General features: G+C 43.5%; 1 protein-coding gene and 1 long non-coding RNA gene across 3 annotated transcripts in view; one reads left to right on the plus strand and one right to left on the minus strand.

Moving 5' to 3' along the window:
* LOC146822893 (uncharacterized) overlaps positions 1-2,698 on the plus strand; it is a 269,757-nt gene extending 267,059 nt beyond the window's left edge. Inside the window, exon 3 of the long non-coding RNA XR_014962093.1 lies at positions 2,445-2,698. This is a non-coding gene — a long non-coding RNA (uncharacterized LOC146822893). The remainder of the gene's footprint in view (positions 1-2,444) is intronic.
* CDKAL1 (CDKAL1 threonylcarbamoyladenosine tRNA methylthiotransferase) overlaps positions 1-18,083 on the minus strand; it is a 2,121,425-nt gene that overhangs the window by 330,479 nt on the left and 1,772,863 nt on the right. The gene's annotated exons all lie outside the window — the stretch shown is intronic.

Raw genomic sequence — 18,083 nt, forward strand, 5'->3', positions numbered from 1 at the left:
TCCTGAAGGACTTAAAATCTGCTGTGGATTTGATAGAAAGCACAGGGTTTATTATAAACAGGGAGAAATCCCTCATGACTCCCTCCAGGTCTCTAGGATTCCTTGGCTTCACGGTAGACACCGTGAAGTCTATGCTTTTACTCCCCCGGAAGAAGATATCCAAGATTCGCAAGGAGATACGCCACGTCTTAAAATCAAACCTCCTAACCTTACGGGAGCTAGCCAGACTTCTGGGCCTCCTCTCATCATCTATCCAAGCCATCCTTCCTGGCCCACTTCATTACCGAGCCCTCCAGAGACTCAAAAGGAGTGCCCTGCGTTCCGGCCTTTGGTACGGAGACCAAATTCACCTGGACCCAGAGGCCAAGGAGGAACTCACCTGGTGGCTGGAGAATTTGGATGCATGGAACGGGAAGGCCATTTTTGGGACTTCACCGGACCTCATTCTGGAATCGGATGCAAGCCTTCATGGCTGGGGTGCCTGTTTTCAGAATCAGAGCACCGGGGGTTCATGGTCTTATTCGGAGAGTTTACACCATATAAACTTCCTGGAGCTAACCGCCGGGCTCTATGCCCTAATGAGCTTCAAGGAATCCCTTCAAGGGAAGTCAGTCCTCCTCAAAATGGACAACATATCCGCCGTTGCTTATATAAATCGCCTTGGAGGAACAAGGTCTCCAGACCTCTCCAACCTGGCCAAAGATTTATGGATGTTTTGCTTGAAACACCAAATTTCTCTAAAAGCAGAATACCTGCCCGGCCTAAAAAATGTCTGTGCGGATTGGAATTCAAGGTTCCTCGTAGATCACACCGATTGGAAATTAAATCCAATAATATTCAACAACCTAGACCATGTTTGGGGTCCTCTAGAAATAGACCTCTTCGCAAGCAGACTCACAACCCAACTTCCAAGTTACTTCAGCTGGCTTCCAGACCCGGGGGCTCTAGCAGTGAACGCCTTTCTCCAACACTGGAAAGACATTCGGGGATATGCCTTTCCCCCCTTTGCGATGATCCAACGTGTCCTCCAAAAGTTGAGGACAGAACGGTCATCAATAGTCCTGGTGACGCCGTTTTGGCCGTCCCAAGCTTGGTTCCCGTCAACATTGGAATTAGCTTACGAAAAACCCTTTCTACTTCCAGCCTCTCCAGACCTCTTAAAAGACAGAAAAGATTTCGATCACCCCCTCGTTCTGAATGGGACTTTGAACCTTCTTGCCTGGAAAGTGTCAGGCGAGCCAATGAAATCTCTGGACTTTCGGCGCAAGCTTCTTATCTCCTCCAGGAATCCTGAGCACCTGGTACCCACTATAGGTACAACGGAATCTGGAAAAGATGGGTTCGTTGGTGCCTGGAATGGAACCTGGATTCCGTGGAGGCCCCTATTGTGCATGTAACCAATTTCCTGGTAGAACAATTTGATAGAGGTCTTTCCTACAGATCCTTTAACTGTTATAGATCGGCCATTTCGGCTGGTCATTCCCTCCTAAATGGTTGAACTATTGGCAAAAACCCTATTATTTGTAGAGCGATGAAAAGTATCAGACTTAAGAGGCCTCCAAAACCTAAATATGACTCACTTTGGGACGTTAGATTACTTCTTGACCTTTTTTGTAATTGGCCGGATAATAATCTATTAAGCAACAAATTTCTCTCTATCAAACTAGCTTCCCTCCTTTGTCTAATTTCCTGCCGTAGAGTCTCGGATGTTAAAGCCTTAGAGATAGGTGTTAACCAACTCCTTATATCCTTTGTTGGACCCTTCAAACCTGTTTCTTCAACTACTATAGCCAGATGGGTTAAACTATCAATGCAATTGGCTGGCATTGACCTCCATAGATTCCAAGCTCACTCTTTAAGAGGGGCCATGGCCAGTCAATCCTTTTGGAAAGGAGGTAAGTTAAACGACATCCTCAAAGCAGCAGACTGGTCAAACTCTTATACCTTTGCTAAACACTACTACAAACCAGTTGAACACATGTCTGATGTAGTTCTCCTTGACTACCAACATGCATAATGGCAGCCTCCGGTCTTGTAATGAAATTGCGATTCTCCTATTACCATGACCAGAGAATCTGGATTTCATTAAAGACACGGAGGCTGACATTATCCCAACCCTCACTCCCGGGAGTGGATTCTAACATCTGTTTATTTGTCATATGTAATACTTTGATTTATAATATTATAACTCAATTTGTTTAACAATTTTGCCTTTTATTACCTAATGTGGATATTATCTTTAACCACTGTTTTTCTTGCCCCTTCATTGGGTGATAAGTACATTTCCTAACTTTTTTTCCCTTTTAAGACAATTCGTCTTGATTGAACTCTTCTTCATCATCCTTGTAACAGCAGCCGACAGTTTATACTATCTTTAACCACTGTTGTTTCTTCCCCCTTCATAGGGTGATAAGTACCTTTCCTAACTTTCTTTCCCTTTGCAGATAATTCGTCTTGATTGGACTTCTTCTTCATCATCCATCGTAACGGCAGTGAATGGCCTTTTCGAGATGATGCCAGCTTCTGGACTTCGTTGCCTCTGAGGAACTTTTTTCTTATTTTCCTGTGTTCAATGCATTTAAAAGAGGCTGATCCTTGTGCTGCCGTTGCCTAGATACACCTGTTTGTTCTAGAAGTTTTTGTATGTGATGTAACTTTAAAGTGGCTGTACTTGAAGTTGCATTAAAAGATAATGCATAATGTCAGCCTCCGTGTCTTTAATGAAATCCAGATTCTCTGGTCACGGTAATAGGAGAATCGCAATTCTTGGAAATAAGTAAAACTTGACTTGATTATCTATGTAGAGACAGTCCAAATTGACAAAGCCTTTTTCGGTCAAAGCCTACCAGACTTAGCAGCTGTCTGGTTGCGAAACAACTTCTTGGGGACATTCTGAAAGCTTCCCTGGGAATACATTCCACCTGTTGCTTACCATTGGCTTTCTAGTTTGCAATTCACTTTCTTTGCCTTCTATTTGCTGGCCTTATTTGTTTAGGCTGTCTAGCGTGTATTTGTCCCTCCCATGGAACTTAGCCTGTTAACCACCCATCTGACTCTCTTCTTGTATTCTTCTATGAGTGCTTGCTTTCTGTAAACAAGTCTTTAAATATTGTTCTTATCTTGTTGCATTTGCTGTGCTGAGGTCAAATGTCAGGCTGAGGAAGCTTGGTGTTTACCTTTTTTCCTCTGACTTCAAAGTCAGAGGTTTGATGTGACAATCTTGCTGGATAGTGTGGTGTGAAAGGAAAGGTTTTTTTCAAGCACAAAACAAAATGTAAATGTGATGAATAAAATGGGCAAATATTTCCGAATATATCAGAATTAGGAAAACACAAATGAAGCACTTTTTTTAAAATTCTAAAGTGTTGTGGAAACAAATATTTTAATACGGTGAAAACAAATCAATACACTAAGTGACACCATTTCCACTCATTTGTACGCAGTGTAGTTTTATCAGCCATGCTGTATGTTCAAATGTAACGGTCATTTTAATAGAAAATGTGTTGACTGTTTAATGGCAGTGCACTACCGCACCATCCATACTCCACACCACTCCACTATACTCAACGCCACTACACGCTACTCACAACAACACAGTGGCTCTTGCATAAGCGTGAGCTTTTGGCTTTGCCAATGCTTATTTACATTACTGTGGGCTACCCTGATGTGATCATGGCTAGTAATCTCGATTGGTGTAGCTACTAATGTAATTTTGTCTGATGTAGTCACGATTATAGCACTAATATTTTTAGTAGCTCTAGATGATTTTCACTGATCAAAAGAAGCTCTTGTTATAGAAAAGGTGGGAGACCCCTGACAGAGAGCATTTCTGACTACCCGGCCCTTGTGTAGCAGAAGTAGCAACCTTAATATTCAGGCGTTTTGGTCCTATTTAAGTAGTTTCCGCGGACTGCAAATTGAATTATCTCCAAACCTGTAGCATCCATTTGTGGGAAAGTTTAGATACACAGCTAATCTACAGGCAAGAGTACACAACTCAACAAAGTATTTGTTGTACTAGATGGCAAACTTGTGCCTTTGTAGTTAGTTGTTCCTTTTATTAAAAAAAGACACAATTCACATTCCGTCACTGTTGACAATATTGAATACAGCTGTAGCAATACAGATTAGAGAGTTCAGATTGCATTTTATGAAGAGACAGTGCAACAATGACACGTTCGCAACAAGTATAGAAAGACAGTCTTGCTGCAGCTCCTTATCTTCTAAAGACCATAATCCCTCAATGTACCTTCACTGCCAGATGAGGTTTTATGACAAGGATAAGAAGAGCAGGCCGGCCCCGCCCTCCTCAAAGCAGTACATACATCTTTCCCATTCTCTGGTCCACGTGCGCAGGCGCGTTAGTCTTAACGACGTCCCTTCAAGTGCACGAGACCGACCGCACGTGACGTTACACGGTGACGGCGCGGCACCCAGTTCCCATGCATATTAAACAGTCGCACCTCCACTTTCTCAGTTCACAATATGATTAATGCGGCCTATCCGAGACCAGATGGTGCGGAACCAGAACCATCAATCAAAATGAAAAGACCACTGAGTGCAATCCACAACGCTGTGCTTACAAATGGAAATTCTGCTCACAGACCCTAACCGGAAACGTGTAGAGAACGCCATAAAGAGAGCTACGGGATTCCCCAGAGGAATCCGGAGTTCAGGGACTCATGCGTCCTCAGAAAGGATACTCTGGAGGGGTGCGTGAAAATAGCCCACAGCAAGCCAAACACGCCGAGTACCTCTGGACACAAAATGTAAGGCGGGCTCTCTAATCATTTTAATAACGTTTGCACCGAAGACAGTATCTGTCAAGCTGTCCGTTTTTCATCTGATTTAATGCGCGGGACTCCAGGCCATTAACGAAGCAGCTGCCACAGCCGGCGTGACACGCGCACTGGCACCTAACGCCTTCGCCCGCACTGCCTTGACAAATCACCCCAAAATTATACAGCGCTTCGCCCGGGTTCAGAGGTTGCTATGGAAACTCAAGTGTTTTTGTGACTTCTTCTCCCAAGTCCATCCAATATTTATGACCGTGTTCAAAGAGGTTTGGTGTAGAGAACCTGGCTGCTTATTTCCAACACATTGAAATGAAAGGTAACCCCAGAAAGAAGAGATATTACACTTGTTTGGAAGGCTCTGCTGCCTGAGCAGGCAATGGGCATCTCGACTAATTCCAACGCCATCAGCAGGCTTCCGACAACCCTAAACATTCCAGGTTTTTGGCATGGACGTGGTGGTCACAACCCATATCCCAGCAGCAGAAACCACAAACCTCCTTTCCACTTGAGGCAAAGCCTCGGAGGTTAGTTTGTTTTCACTCAAGTCCATCAGTGCAAAAAACATAGGCCAATGCGTTCCAGATGGTGGGCAGCACGTCTTCCTTTGCATGGTTAGAATATATTGGTTGGTCAATAAAACAGTTTGCTAGGTGTTTCACAATGGGATTGAATTGTGTTGGCATACATTACTTTTATATCGAATCTGTACACTTTATCACTGGCCTTTTACAAAGATTGTGCTTTTTTCATACACTGGAACTGCAACGTCTTGAAGTAGCATTTGCACTGCATTGTATGATTGTATGTGATATTGGGGGACAATAAACTTCTTGCGAGTTGTCAATGGCAGTGAATCCCTCCTCGTGTTTCTTTCTTGCATAAGGTGGTGGTTTGTTGATGAAAGACATTGTGTTAAGTATCACTTTACCTAGATGTCCTCATCATCCAGTTATTCATCCACAGCTTTGGGCTTTTGCATCCACCTGGAGATGTTCAGGCTACACAAAACTGATGACCGCTCCTATGTTAATGCTACCAATCCACATAGAATATACATTCTGCATACAAATAGCTAGGTAGCTTACCATTTTTTTTAGATTGAGAGCTATGGTTGCCCAAGTTAGGATGCTGAAACGTCCTTTAATAATAATTCTCACTCAGCTGTCTGGAAAGAGGTCAACTCAGTCACCCCATGTACACTGTGGCTGCCTGTACCGCAACCAAGTGGCTGAAGGCAGGAATCGAGAAAATCACCTCTATATCAGCTGCAGTGGGTTTCTCCACAGGACTGTTGGCCAGGTAGAGTTTCCAGGGATCACACCTGCTGTATAAATATAGCCACTACTGGGAAGACAGTGGCATGACAAACTGCAGAGTGATGATCCTTTGACCCCGAAGTACACCAGTTCAATACCGTCATCAGCTGGTGGTCAATACTTGTAAATATGTTAAACGAGTTTGGGGATTTCAAAGGAGCACCCACTAGTGTACCATGTCCATTTGGTTACTTGTAAAATTACAATTGCAAAAACGACGGCACCAATTTGCTTGCGCCTCCACGGAAAGGCTCGAAGAGTAGCCAACCCGCTCTCCAATCTAAGGGAGTCCTTCCATTCTTCCAGCTTGTAAGTGAGAAGGTAGAGTAAATGTGTATGATCACTGGCTATAGTCAACAGGCAAGTGGAAAATTGCCCAAAATGCCAATGTGCACAGACAAAAAAAATCCCTAAAACCTTGACCATAGAGATGTAGGCTCCATAAGTGTACACTGTTTCTTCCTCATGATCACGTGGTGAGAATGATGAGATGATTCATTGTCATGTTGAGATAATTAGGCTCAAGCTTAGACGGTATCCAGCACCACATCCCGATCACCACATTACTCAGACATAAGAAAGTTCATCAACCTTGACAGGCTGATGCCTCCCACCAACAGATTTTCAAGTTACTGACCCTTCAACTCATTTTCTCACACCTCAGTGTTGGTGGGCACTGCACTCCAAATCTTGGTTTCATACCTCTGAAACGGACAGCCCCAACTTTGTTGCTGTGCAAAACTCTGAAAATCCCTGAGGCATTAGAAAACAAACTCACAGTCCTACCCTGCAGTTCATGCACACAGGGCATGTGGGTGCAGGTTGGATTCAAGCGCCAGTTGTGGCTCGAACAAGTCCGACACATGGATCTGTGGCAGCCGAGAGCTTTAGAAGATTTCTTCTGCAGATTTAAAAAAAACTCCTCTGCCTATCCATTTTTGGGTTTGTCAGTGAACACCAAGGATCACACCATTATAACCCAGGTGAAACCCGGTCTAGAAACTCACTCACTATCAGAATTTGGGCTAGCACAAAACAGAAGAAGCTCTAAAATATTGTAATTCTTGTACCATAATGAGAATATTTTGTGCAGTGTACTTTATTCTTATGCAGGCACTGATTAATTCATGAACTTTCAGCGTGCTAAATAGGTTAGCAAGGAATGCTGGCAAACTCAGATTGAATATGTGGTCAGAAAAGATAGAGTCTACCCAATAGAATCCACTTTTTAATCGCGGATTGTCAGTACTTCCCAAAGACAAATGGCACAAGAGGTGTGAGAGAACCAAATCAACAGAAGCAATGTTTCCTGGGCTTCACATCTATCGGAGATCAATAAAAGCAGAAAATAACCATCCAGCGAGCAGACCACGTAAAGTAAACAGGCCTGAGAGCCTTGAAATTCAGTGAATTAATCAACAGTTTTATCTATGTTACATAATGTTGAGAACTAAAAACAAACCTACTAACAACAAAAAATCACGAATCAATAGGGAGTCTGTAGGCCAGATACTCTAAGTTTTGGATGTGATTTACTCTAGTAGGACTCCTGGCTTGCTCTTGGAATGTAGGCGCAAGCAGGCAGTACTATAGCAGTATATCAAAACCTACCTGCAGCAAAATATTAGTGAATTGGTCTTGGGTTTTCTGCCCACCCTACTAAAAAGGTAATCTGGCAATCAACACATCTATAATTGCAAGCATTTTTGCAATGCAAACAACAACACACTTCTCTATGCTTAATTCAGTAAACAAAATGTAACAAAGTCCAGGGCCTGTGGTTGTCACAACAGAAAAATAGGACCACCTCCCCTTCCTAGTTTATTACCCAGCTGGGCTAACAAAACCACTGTGGTAGACTGCAATGAGAAAATGAGCACACGCTGACAAAAATTTTGTTAATGTGTATGTAAGAAAAAAACAACAAGAAACAACTACTAAAAAGGTCCAGTAGTTGACAAAACGACAATACTACGTACAGGTGGGCTTTGAAAGAAACTGAAGAGCAGTAAGGGCTGCATCTTTCCTTCTTAATTCTCCTTAAACAGATTACACTTACACTGATATACTGCAGGGCATCTGTCCAATCACCAGAGTTAAAAAACAAGTCCGGGTATTAATACTAAATAATAAAGGTCAGAACCGATTGTGGCACGAGGTCAGATAAGTATGAAAGGGAGTTCAAAAGTGTGCAAAAGACAATGTTACGGTTTCATGTTATTTCCTTTCCACCACAGGGGTTCTTTCAGCTATTGGCTTCTCACAAATGTCACAGCACGATTCCAAGTATACAGAAGACGAGTGAAGGCTGCCCACCCCATGGCTAGCTTGCTTTCAGCACCCTCTCGCTTGACATTACATTTGGCGTAAACGGTGGGAACGAAGTGCAAGAGGGGAAGTGGCAATAACACTGAACAATGCTATGTGCGCATCATGCAGTGATTTGAAATCACCACTTCACATCAAGGGCAGAAAGGCTAAATAAACCAGCCTCTGTGCCCGTACCTGGATGTTGCGCAAAGAAGCCAACTTGAGTGATCCCTTCCCCAATGATCCTAGGCTGCTACCTGCCGATTGGACCGTGCACTGCTCCCCACCCCAGGATAACAGTGCCAAGACATGGCAACCACGAGAAAGGAAATGAGGGTCTATGAAGGGGGGCGTGGCTTGGAGAAGGTGGTGTAGTTCTGGCCCACCACAGATCAACAGCCATGGTGGGGGAAGAGCCAGTAAGGGGGGAGGGTCATGAGCTGTACACAACCTTAACACCCTCGGATAACCAGCCCCCAAAACACAGAAAAAGGTTTCTGAAGCACCCTGGTATAATCACAGGACCTGGGAGGGTGCTAGAGAAACCTTAATAAATTGTTGCAGTGCAGCGCCATCCCACATGGGCTTAAGACCAACTCTGGGCAGGAGTTTCCAGCTCACCATGTAACATTGCTTCTTCACTGGGTAACCGTATGAAGACGTGCAATATTGTGTGGCGTGCTAACACTGTCTGAGTTGGCTGGTGTGCTATCCCCCTGGGCCGTGCATCTCTCGGACCTGAACCCTGACTTGTTCTCCCTCCACCATGGACCCACACACTGTTCTCTGGCATTGTCACCAACAACGGTGCAATCGTTTGGACTGTGAAAAGGTATTTTTCAAGCTACATTATACATATAAGCCAGGAACAGAATAGGTAGCAGCTGTGCATGCCTTAATATATGTAGGCAATCCACATATACTAGTGCTAATCATGTGCTAACTATAATGCGCAATAATCAAGGTTAAACCGCGTTTTCAATTTTCAAAAGCAACAATGAATGGTATTGCCAATGCTTGATAGGTTTCATTAGGTGCAGCAGGAAATGCTTAGAGTCCCCAATGCAAATTTACTCTTCCCAGCTACCCCATTCAAAACCCTTTTTCATCTGAAATTATTTAAAAAAAAAAAAATAAGCTTGAAGGTACATTTTTATTCTTAAAGACTTAAGTGGGAGAACAGGAAATATGCTAATGTGCTACATGTTCAGAGTGCTCCCAAATCAAAAAGCCACATATACCACATATATTATTACCATATAAAAATGTTGAACCTGGATCCTGTAGGACTGAAATCAGAGCATGGGTTCAAGCACCTTTGTGGGCTAATTGTGGTCTCCACATTTTTACATCTGTGCGATTTAAATCAAGTATCATATAAAAGCTAATGTCCCACTAACTTGTTGCAAACCCCACCTTCTCATCCCATTCTGTTTGTAATCTGGGTGCATGCAGACAACATGCACACAGAACTGCTCTATGCACAGCACCAGGTTTGAGACTCCCCTGCTGCCATAAAATGCCCTCTGTAAAGATCTCTCAGGTTCACAATATATCAAATTACTAACATACAATAAAAACAACTCAAGGTTGGTCTGTGTGTGAGTCTCTGTCTTTACTTCTCTATTTCACTCTCTTTCTCTGCAGCATGTGCAATAATCCGCCACGCTGCTTACCGTCATTGGGAACTGTGTATTGCAGATTAGACAAAAATGGCTGCAGCAAAAACTATACCTATTGAGTAATTTTACTGAATTTGGAGTTGAGGCATGTGCTCAACTCACTAGTAAATGTATTGTCCGCCTTCTCAGACTTTTTTTACGTAACAGGCACACAACTCTGCATTGGTTTACTTTTCAAAAAATCCTGCTGCCCACTGAAACCCCTAACACTTACAATGCTCACCCACCAATGTTGCTACCACACCACCCCCACCTCAGCCCTAGTACCTTGCTTGTAACAGCCTTTTAGTTGAGTACACTGTGGCAGCCTCCTGAGCCTTTCAGATCTGCAGAGCAGCCACCTACTTCCTGCCTTAAAAGTCTGCAGAATATAGCCTGGTCTCCTTTCACTTCTTCTGCTTCCTGGGACAGATCAGCAGCGATGTTTATGACCCAGGATCTGCACCACAGAACATGGCATGCAGCTCCAGGATCCAACCCACATGGCGATGATCTGCCAGGTCTCCTCACCTGCGCTGTGTGACTGCAGAGTGGAAAATGTGGTAACTGATCATTTGGATTTGGGAATCCAGTGGCATCGGGAATGCTGGAGAACAAAACTTCCCAGAATACCCCTGCTGTGCGCGCCTGCACTCCGCTCAAGCCCAGTCAGCGGACCGTCCAAGAAGAGGTGGCATGCAAAGCAAACCTTCCATTCTTGCGGGGTTGCCCCTCACTTAGGAAGACAAATCACAAGGAAACCTTGGACTTTGAGTAATAATGATTACACTGTAAGTAATGAGCTGTTACGAGTTTATTTCCCAACATCCATATAAGTAAATGCAACCACACAGAGGTTATGACGCGTTGTACCACCGAGTTGAGTAACAATAACGCGTTGGTATATTAGAGCCCAGATGCCCGCTGGAGGAGGGTTAAGGAGTATTTCTTTAAATTCTCAGAAGAGGGCTCTCAATCATCTCACTTATTTACTGCAGCCATTATAAACACCCACAATTTCCTGCCTTGAAACAAAACTTTTCGCAAATGATATGCAACGTCCGTCCCTCCGCAGACTCTTCATCCAGACACTACTAACCGTGTTCAGCCCTACGGGCAGCCACACTAACCACCCTGGTGTTGTGTGTAAAACCTGGGAGCGTCATGAGGAAATCATTCCAGTCACCACTCGTGCGCACTGCCTCTGTAAGCCATGCCAAACTACTAACTTAATTATCACTCTATATTTCCACTTGTTGAAATGAGGATCACCTAGGCCCCTCATCGTATGTGGAGATCCACACTTGGCTGGTGGTACCTCATAGATACGGCAAGTCCTGGATACTAGAGCCACGCTCCACAACACATGCATTACAGCGACGTCTTAGTAAATATTTTATCTAGGTCTTTTCATTCAATTATGAGTGTCTATGATCCATTCACGTAACTATGAACTCAGTTCTTTGGTACCAGTCATGTGCAATAGGGTACAAGTTATGTTGTAGCTGATTGCCGTACAGCAGGGGACCTGAGGAAACCAGGATACGAGAACATACTTAGATTTAACCACACGCAAGGAACACTGGCCTCACCAAAGTCGGCCCATTAACAGCCTACATGCTCCCCAAGTTACTTTGTAAACTCTTTTTTCCGACGCCCTTTCAAATCCATAAAAAAAGTAAACATTTTTTCTAGTCTCAAAATGTCTGCTCCAAATCTTAAATATATAAAGCTATTAATTATCTACTTGATTTATAAACTCGAATGTCACCACAACCTGAGTACCTACGGTTAGAGGTTTTCTTAGCCGCAGGTACACTGCAAGAATTCCAAAAGTAATCTGCCTGCCTTCTGGCAACATTTTGGACTTTCTACACAATACTTCAGCAACTGTTTCCAACAGAATTCCTAACTGAAAGTGCAGCACCCTGATGCCACCTGAGGGGTAACACAGGCTCTATAAAGAAGGTGACATAAAGGATCCTTCTGCCATAATTAAAACCTTCATTGAAAGGTTACAACTCTTGTAACCTCACTATGTATTTTCAATACTGGACAAGCTAAGCTCCATGTGCTTTGGAAGCCAGCAGTCTGGTCCATAAATGGCATTGCGCTTGTTTGCTGAAGATCTTTGGACAAAATAACCTTATTGGCTAGACTTGTCTCACAGCATCAGTAAGGTTCTGCCTGATTGGACGTTTTGACACAGAGAGGAAACCGCCCTGCTGCCACCATGACACCCACAGAAACCCTGAGCTCTTATGATCCTTTATACCCTTGGGGCAAACACTGATGATGTCAGGGGTATCACACTACACTTAGAGGCCCAAGGACAGTGAATTCCTGGCAAGCATCTCTTCCAGTCATGACATTCACACAGGGCTGCAACAAGAGTAACTATATAGGAAGGGATATCCGGTAAGGACTCTAAAGAAAGGGCAACGTCAAAAGGGGGAGAAGCACGCGCTCTCATCTGCAAAATAAAGAAATGCCACACAGAGTACATGCCGGCCAACTCCAAACAGAATCTCCCATGGTAATCCGACTGACAACATCAAGAGTTGAATATCAGCAGGAGATTAACTACAAAAAGGAAACAGGCCGGCAGACTACTACACACAAGTCCCAGTGCCATGTAATCTCTAACAAACATAGTTGTAACAGATACCGCATGAGGAAAGCTGAGCTGACGCTAACCTGGTCACCTGCAGTGCAGGGAGGGAGCCCAAAGATGGCTATGTCAAACTGACGTACGGCAAGCGCACATCCCTTTATAAATGCTGGATAAGTGAATTATAGTGAATATTGCATGTGTATTACTATATTTAGCAATGATATAAAATACAATTCGTGACCAATAGGCACGGGTTTCTCTCAAGTGTTTATGACTATTTTAAAACTCAATTTCATATTTTAAAAAGTTCCTGCCGATTCCAGGTCGCTTATGTGTCTTTTATGTAATGCCTTAAAAAATGCAAAACTGAAATTAGGTTTATGCACAGAGTTAAAGCAGGAAAAGGGTGTTTACACAGCTTCTTCAGCATACCTCAGCGTCTAGGGAACACATCGAATAGCATTCATAAATTCCAATCCCAAAATGTGTCGTGTTTATCCTACACCTCCTTCCTTTTCATGAAACTGCCAGGAAACAACTTGACAAGGCTTCTAGCAATCGCAAATGGCCAAACCCTAAAATGGCCGCTGAGGCAAAGGAATGGCTGGCATATGCAGGCACATTCCAGACAAACTTCAAACATGTCTATTTTTGGATGCACAACCACCAATTTATGTTGGTGGGTGGCCTAGTTTAAGAGTCAATGCACAAAATACTGAATTTACTGGCTCTATAATACAAATAATTTCTGTTTTAGTGGGAGGATCGGTTAGGGGGCTGGGAAATTGGAGACGTTAAAAGCTAAAAATGCTGAACATGCACTAGGATGGTAACATAATTCTTCCTTATCTACACATGTTCGTTTTCTTTTTTTTTAAGCAAACACTTAACTCTTGCTTCCAGTGCTGCAAAAGAGAGGGATCCAACAGGATTCCAGATCAGGCAACTATTAATGAGTCATATGCGGACCCCAGGGCCAATGGATATGGTGCCTGTGTCCCGGTCAGTGGCAGCTGCTACTTAACGGGGGGTGGTGGGGAGGAGGGGGGATGGAGAAAAAAATTCACTTACCTGCAGCCGGCCGCCGCCTCTTGGTCCTCTTCAGTCGACTCCAGAAGCAGGAAGCACACATGCTCCCAGACTCCCCTAGCCAATGATGACGCTGCGGTCACCAGCATGACAGCAGCGGCATGATTGGTCTGAGCGCCATGGTTCGGCCCTCAGACAGGGACTGGGAGACGGCGCATGTCCTCCACCCACCCAGGCTGTGCAATACAGCCGGGCGGAGAACATGTCAAGTGCTCATGACTGTTTGGCCAGCCCAAGACAGCCAGCCAAAACATCATGCGCACTTGAGAGAGTGCCCACCACTCCTCCCCCTGCTCCTGTGACAGCCCAGCCACGCCCGCCCCTTAAATGTAAACCAGCTGAACCAGGATGGAAATATAAAATAACAACATTGCGTTATAATCATTCCATTTTCCTTTTTGAACTGATCACCGAGCAGTGGGGAAACGCTCCTCTGCCTTAGCAGAGCAGTCGCCACTGGTTCCGGTACCATTTCTTGACACTGGAACACCTTTAGCAGTGCCTGCCCTTCATGTGCTTCCCGTTCAGAACAGTAACCTGCAGACGGTGAGGGAGGCCTCTTGTTTTCAGTCCCAGAAGGACCCATCACAAATGCTTCACCTACAGGCCCTCATTTGGAGACTCATCCTGGGTAGGAAATAGCTTGAGCTGTCACACCTCGAAGGCAATACCTTGGAGGAAACAAAGACTTAACACGTGCATAAGAGACAACCGATCCGAAGGCAGGTTTAGTGATATTTCCAAGCTCTACATGCATGCACTAGAAGAATGTCAGATGTGCATGTCAACCAATTATGCGGCATTAACACATTGGTCTGCAACCAAATCAGTAACCCATTGACCAATCCACATAAAAAACAAATCTATGACCTGCATGTTCAACACTGTGCTTTGCAGCAAGCACATTATCCTCAATGCTATTTTAAAATTGAGTCAAACGTGACTCAAGCAAGTGATTTAAACAAGAGCCATCTCACGCTATTAAAATGAAGCCTGTCTGTGACCACTTAAATAAGGCAGAGATGATTTACGAACACATTTGTGGTTGGTGCCAATTTCTTTGGAGCAGAGTTTTTTAAAATGCATATGTTGACTGTCATATTTCGCTTCTCAGGACTCTGCCCCATCTCTGCTGCAACCCCTTGACCCCAAATGTATGTAAGCCAGGAGATTTTTTTTTCTAATTTTCCTGCAGTCTTTACTTTGCCTTCCTTCCGCCCTCTCCCCCCCCCCCCCCAAAAAAAAAAACATTGCTGAGATATATCGCTCTGGAAGACTGTCAAAAGAACCCTGTTTTGCAAACACACTGCTCTTGCAAAGAACGCTCCTTTAAACTGGAGGTGTAACCCAGTCCTACCGTGCAGCTGAAACAAGCTTATGACAATCTAAATGTTGGTGTTGATTTTGACCCCAACATGCAAATCTGTCCGAAGATTTTGCATAAAATACCGTTACGACAATACTGTGACAAGTCCGATTTAAACAATGGAGGTTCTGCAAACAATAGGTTTCAAACGCAACGAGCCACCAGAAGGGCAAACAGTTATTTGTTAAGCTAGGCATCTGTTTCTCCGCAGGGTTCATGATGGCGTCCTGGAGTTTGGGTTAACATGCATGGCATACAGATCTATCTTCCTTTCAAAGCACACAGCCACAGCACCCTGCAATATGCTGCGAGTCCTTCGATGCTGGGCGTCAAGGTCAAGCGCAACAACAGGAACCAGAGACTCTCATTACTGGGCTACCTGGAAGAAAACCTGCTATGTTTACACACAACTTTTAATAATGAAAAACTCATTAACACAAATACTGGTCAATACATCTATATGCATTTCTTGGATTCTTTTATATCCAAAAGAGAAGCCGGAGTTCATATATGCACAGCTACTGGAATTATGAGGCGGAGGAGGGACAAATTATGTGGCAGAGGTAATAATATTAGGTGAGAAGAAAAGGTAAATTATGCGGCACACTCTGTGATAGTATTACTTCATTATTTTTTCATTTTTACACTTGTTAACACTGTCTGGGTTTAGGCTGCACCTCATTAGTACTGTATTATTACCCATATACAGCAATAAGCAACAGAATGGTGACCAGTCATCCTTTGCAAAGGGCCTTCCACTGCGCGGTAACACATGCTGCTGCATTTTTAGTAACCTTTGAACCGTTTGAGCTAAAAACAATTTTTTTGTTGTTAAAATCTGCAGATTATGCAGCAGATGATAGATTATGTGGAAAATGCACAATAATGCAAAAATTGCAGCAACCAGGCAATCGCATAATTCCAGTGACCCTGCAAAGATGCTGCCTGCAAATGGCTGATTTATCCAAAAGAGGGAAAATCGAAACATCTATGGCGAAAATGTACTCCTCGCACCAGAATCCGGAAGGTTATCATGCTATTCAAGAGAAGGAAAACTTTCCTGGTTAAAAAGAAAACCCAGTGCCACTTTAAGCACAAACCACACAGGTGTGTTTAACATTCTTGTGGAATCAGTGGTGCTGGAACATTTTTTGGAGTGGGAGTGCTGACATTAATATTATATCAGTGAACTCATCGCATCATACAAAAAAACAATTAAAGCAAATGTTCCACACCTATTTAGCAGGAGAGTGGTAAGGGTGCGGTATGTAGCTGGTGGCGCATTTTGAAGCACTGGTGTGGTAGCACACTGTCATTTGCAGACAGCACATTGTCAAGTGAAACAACACTAAATCTGCGTAGACATGCAGTTTTATTTGGTAAAACTATATAACGCAAAAAGGAAAATGTGAGCGAATTGAATTTCTGTGAATATTTGTCATTTGAGCACCACCAAGTGTTGTCTTGATTTGTTTTGATCCTATTAAACTATTTGTTTCTATCACACTTCAGAATTAACAAAAAAGAGCTTCATTTGTGCTTTCCCAATTGCTGATATCATTTGAAATGTGTGTATAGTTCATTAAATGTTGTATGTTAGAAAAAACGGCCATGCCACAACTATGTTTCCTGTACCTCAGCAAGATTGTCACCTAGATCACTTTCACAAAATCCTCCCACTTTGCAGTTAAACAAATAAAAGTACACTCCAGTTTCCCAATAAGCAGCTATTTGTCAGAAAACACAGCCTAACATTTCACCTTTGTCTCTGAAGGCACAGCAAATGTGACAAGGTAAACACAAACTTTAAAGGCATCTGTACTGCTCATTCACCTTCACGGTTATTTCTGGGGGTGCTGCAGCACCCCCAGCTACCCTGCTTCCAGCGCCTGTATGTGGAATCTAATATCTTATATGCTTTAACAAAGAGCATGCAATTTAAGAAACTGCTTTTAATCAGGAGGGATTGAACGTTGATGTGTCTTTTGTAATATAATTGTATCACACAGTGCCTGATTCAGCCATTTTTTCAATGCACGGAGGGAACAGAGATGTAAATGTGAACATATTTGTTTTTTTACGAAAATTCTTTGTGCTCGTCTAAGAGGTAGAGGATTTGTCTGGCTACATTTGGAAGCTTCCTGATACGCTCAGAAACAGTTGAAAATCATACCAATAAAATCCTTGGAATCAAGCACTGAAGAGTACCGGGCACCACTGAGTAGTTCATTCCTGGCGAGAAAGGCATGAAGGAATTGCTACGTTTTGCTAGGAAAGACCCTACTTTGAGAACCGGCTTCAATCAACCTATTTTGGTGAAGGGACTCATGACCATCTTCCATCACTTGGAGGAGCCCTCTTACCTTTCCATGTAGACTGCAAAATGCCCCAAAGAGCCATCCTCTCCTAATAACCATGCTTCTACTAAGCAGAGATTTATGTGCAGATGGGAACAACATCAAGCTAATAACTATATAGCCTGGTGGCGCTATGAGGTTCATGGCAGTTCAGCTTCCAGCACTCATCTTATACCACCAGCTAAATTCACAATGACAACCTTCCAACTGACACTGACTGCTCAGTGACATTAAGAATGAAACTAAGACCCTGCCAGTATCCTTTGAACTTCATCAATCGTTCTTCTGACAGCTGGAAGAGGACAAGATGCTACATACATCGCCTACTTCATGTGTCTCTCAAAACACAATTCTTGTAGGTACGCCGTCGCCCAAGGCGCCCTCCACACCCTGGTGGCAGTCTTGGTGCACAGTTTTCCTAGAGGATATTTCACACAGTGACCGTGATTATGTTTCAATGGCTGCAGCGATACTGGAAGTAAAAATGACAAACTGCCCATTCACTAGCATGATATCTTCCTCAAGTCAACATCTTGAATAAAGAGCATCTGTTGGTAGAGTAGGCCTGGAACTG

Source organism: Triturus cristatus, chromosome 5_2 (genome assembly GCF_964204655.1).
Source record: "Triturus cristatus chromosome 5_2, aTriCri1.1, whole genome shotgun sequence".
In the NCBI taxonomy this organism is placed as follows: domain Eukaryota; kingdom Metazoa; phylum Chordata; class Amphibia; order Caudata; family Salamandridae; genus Triturus; species Triturus cristatus.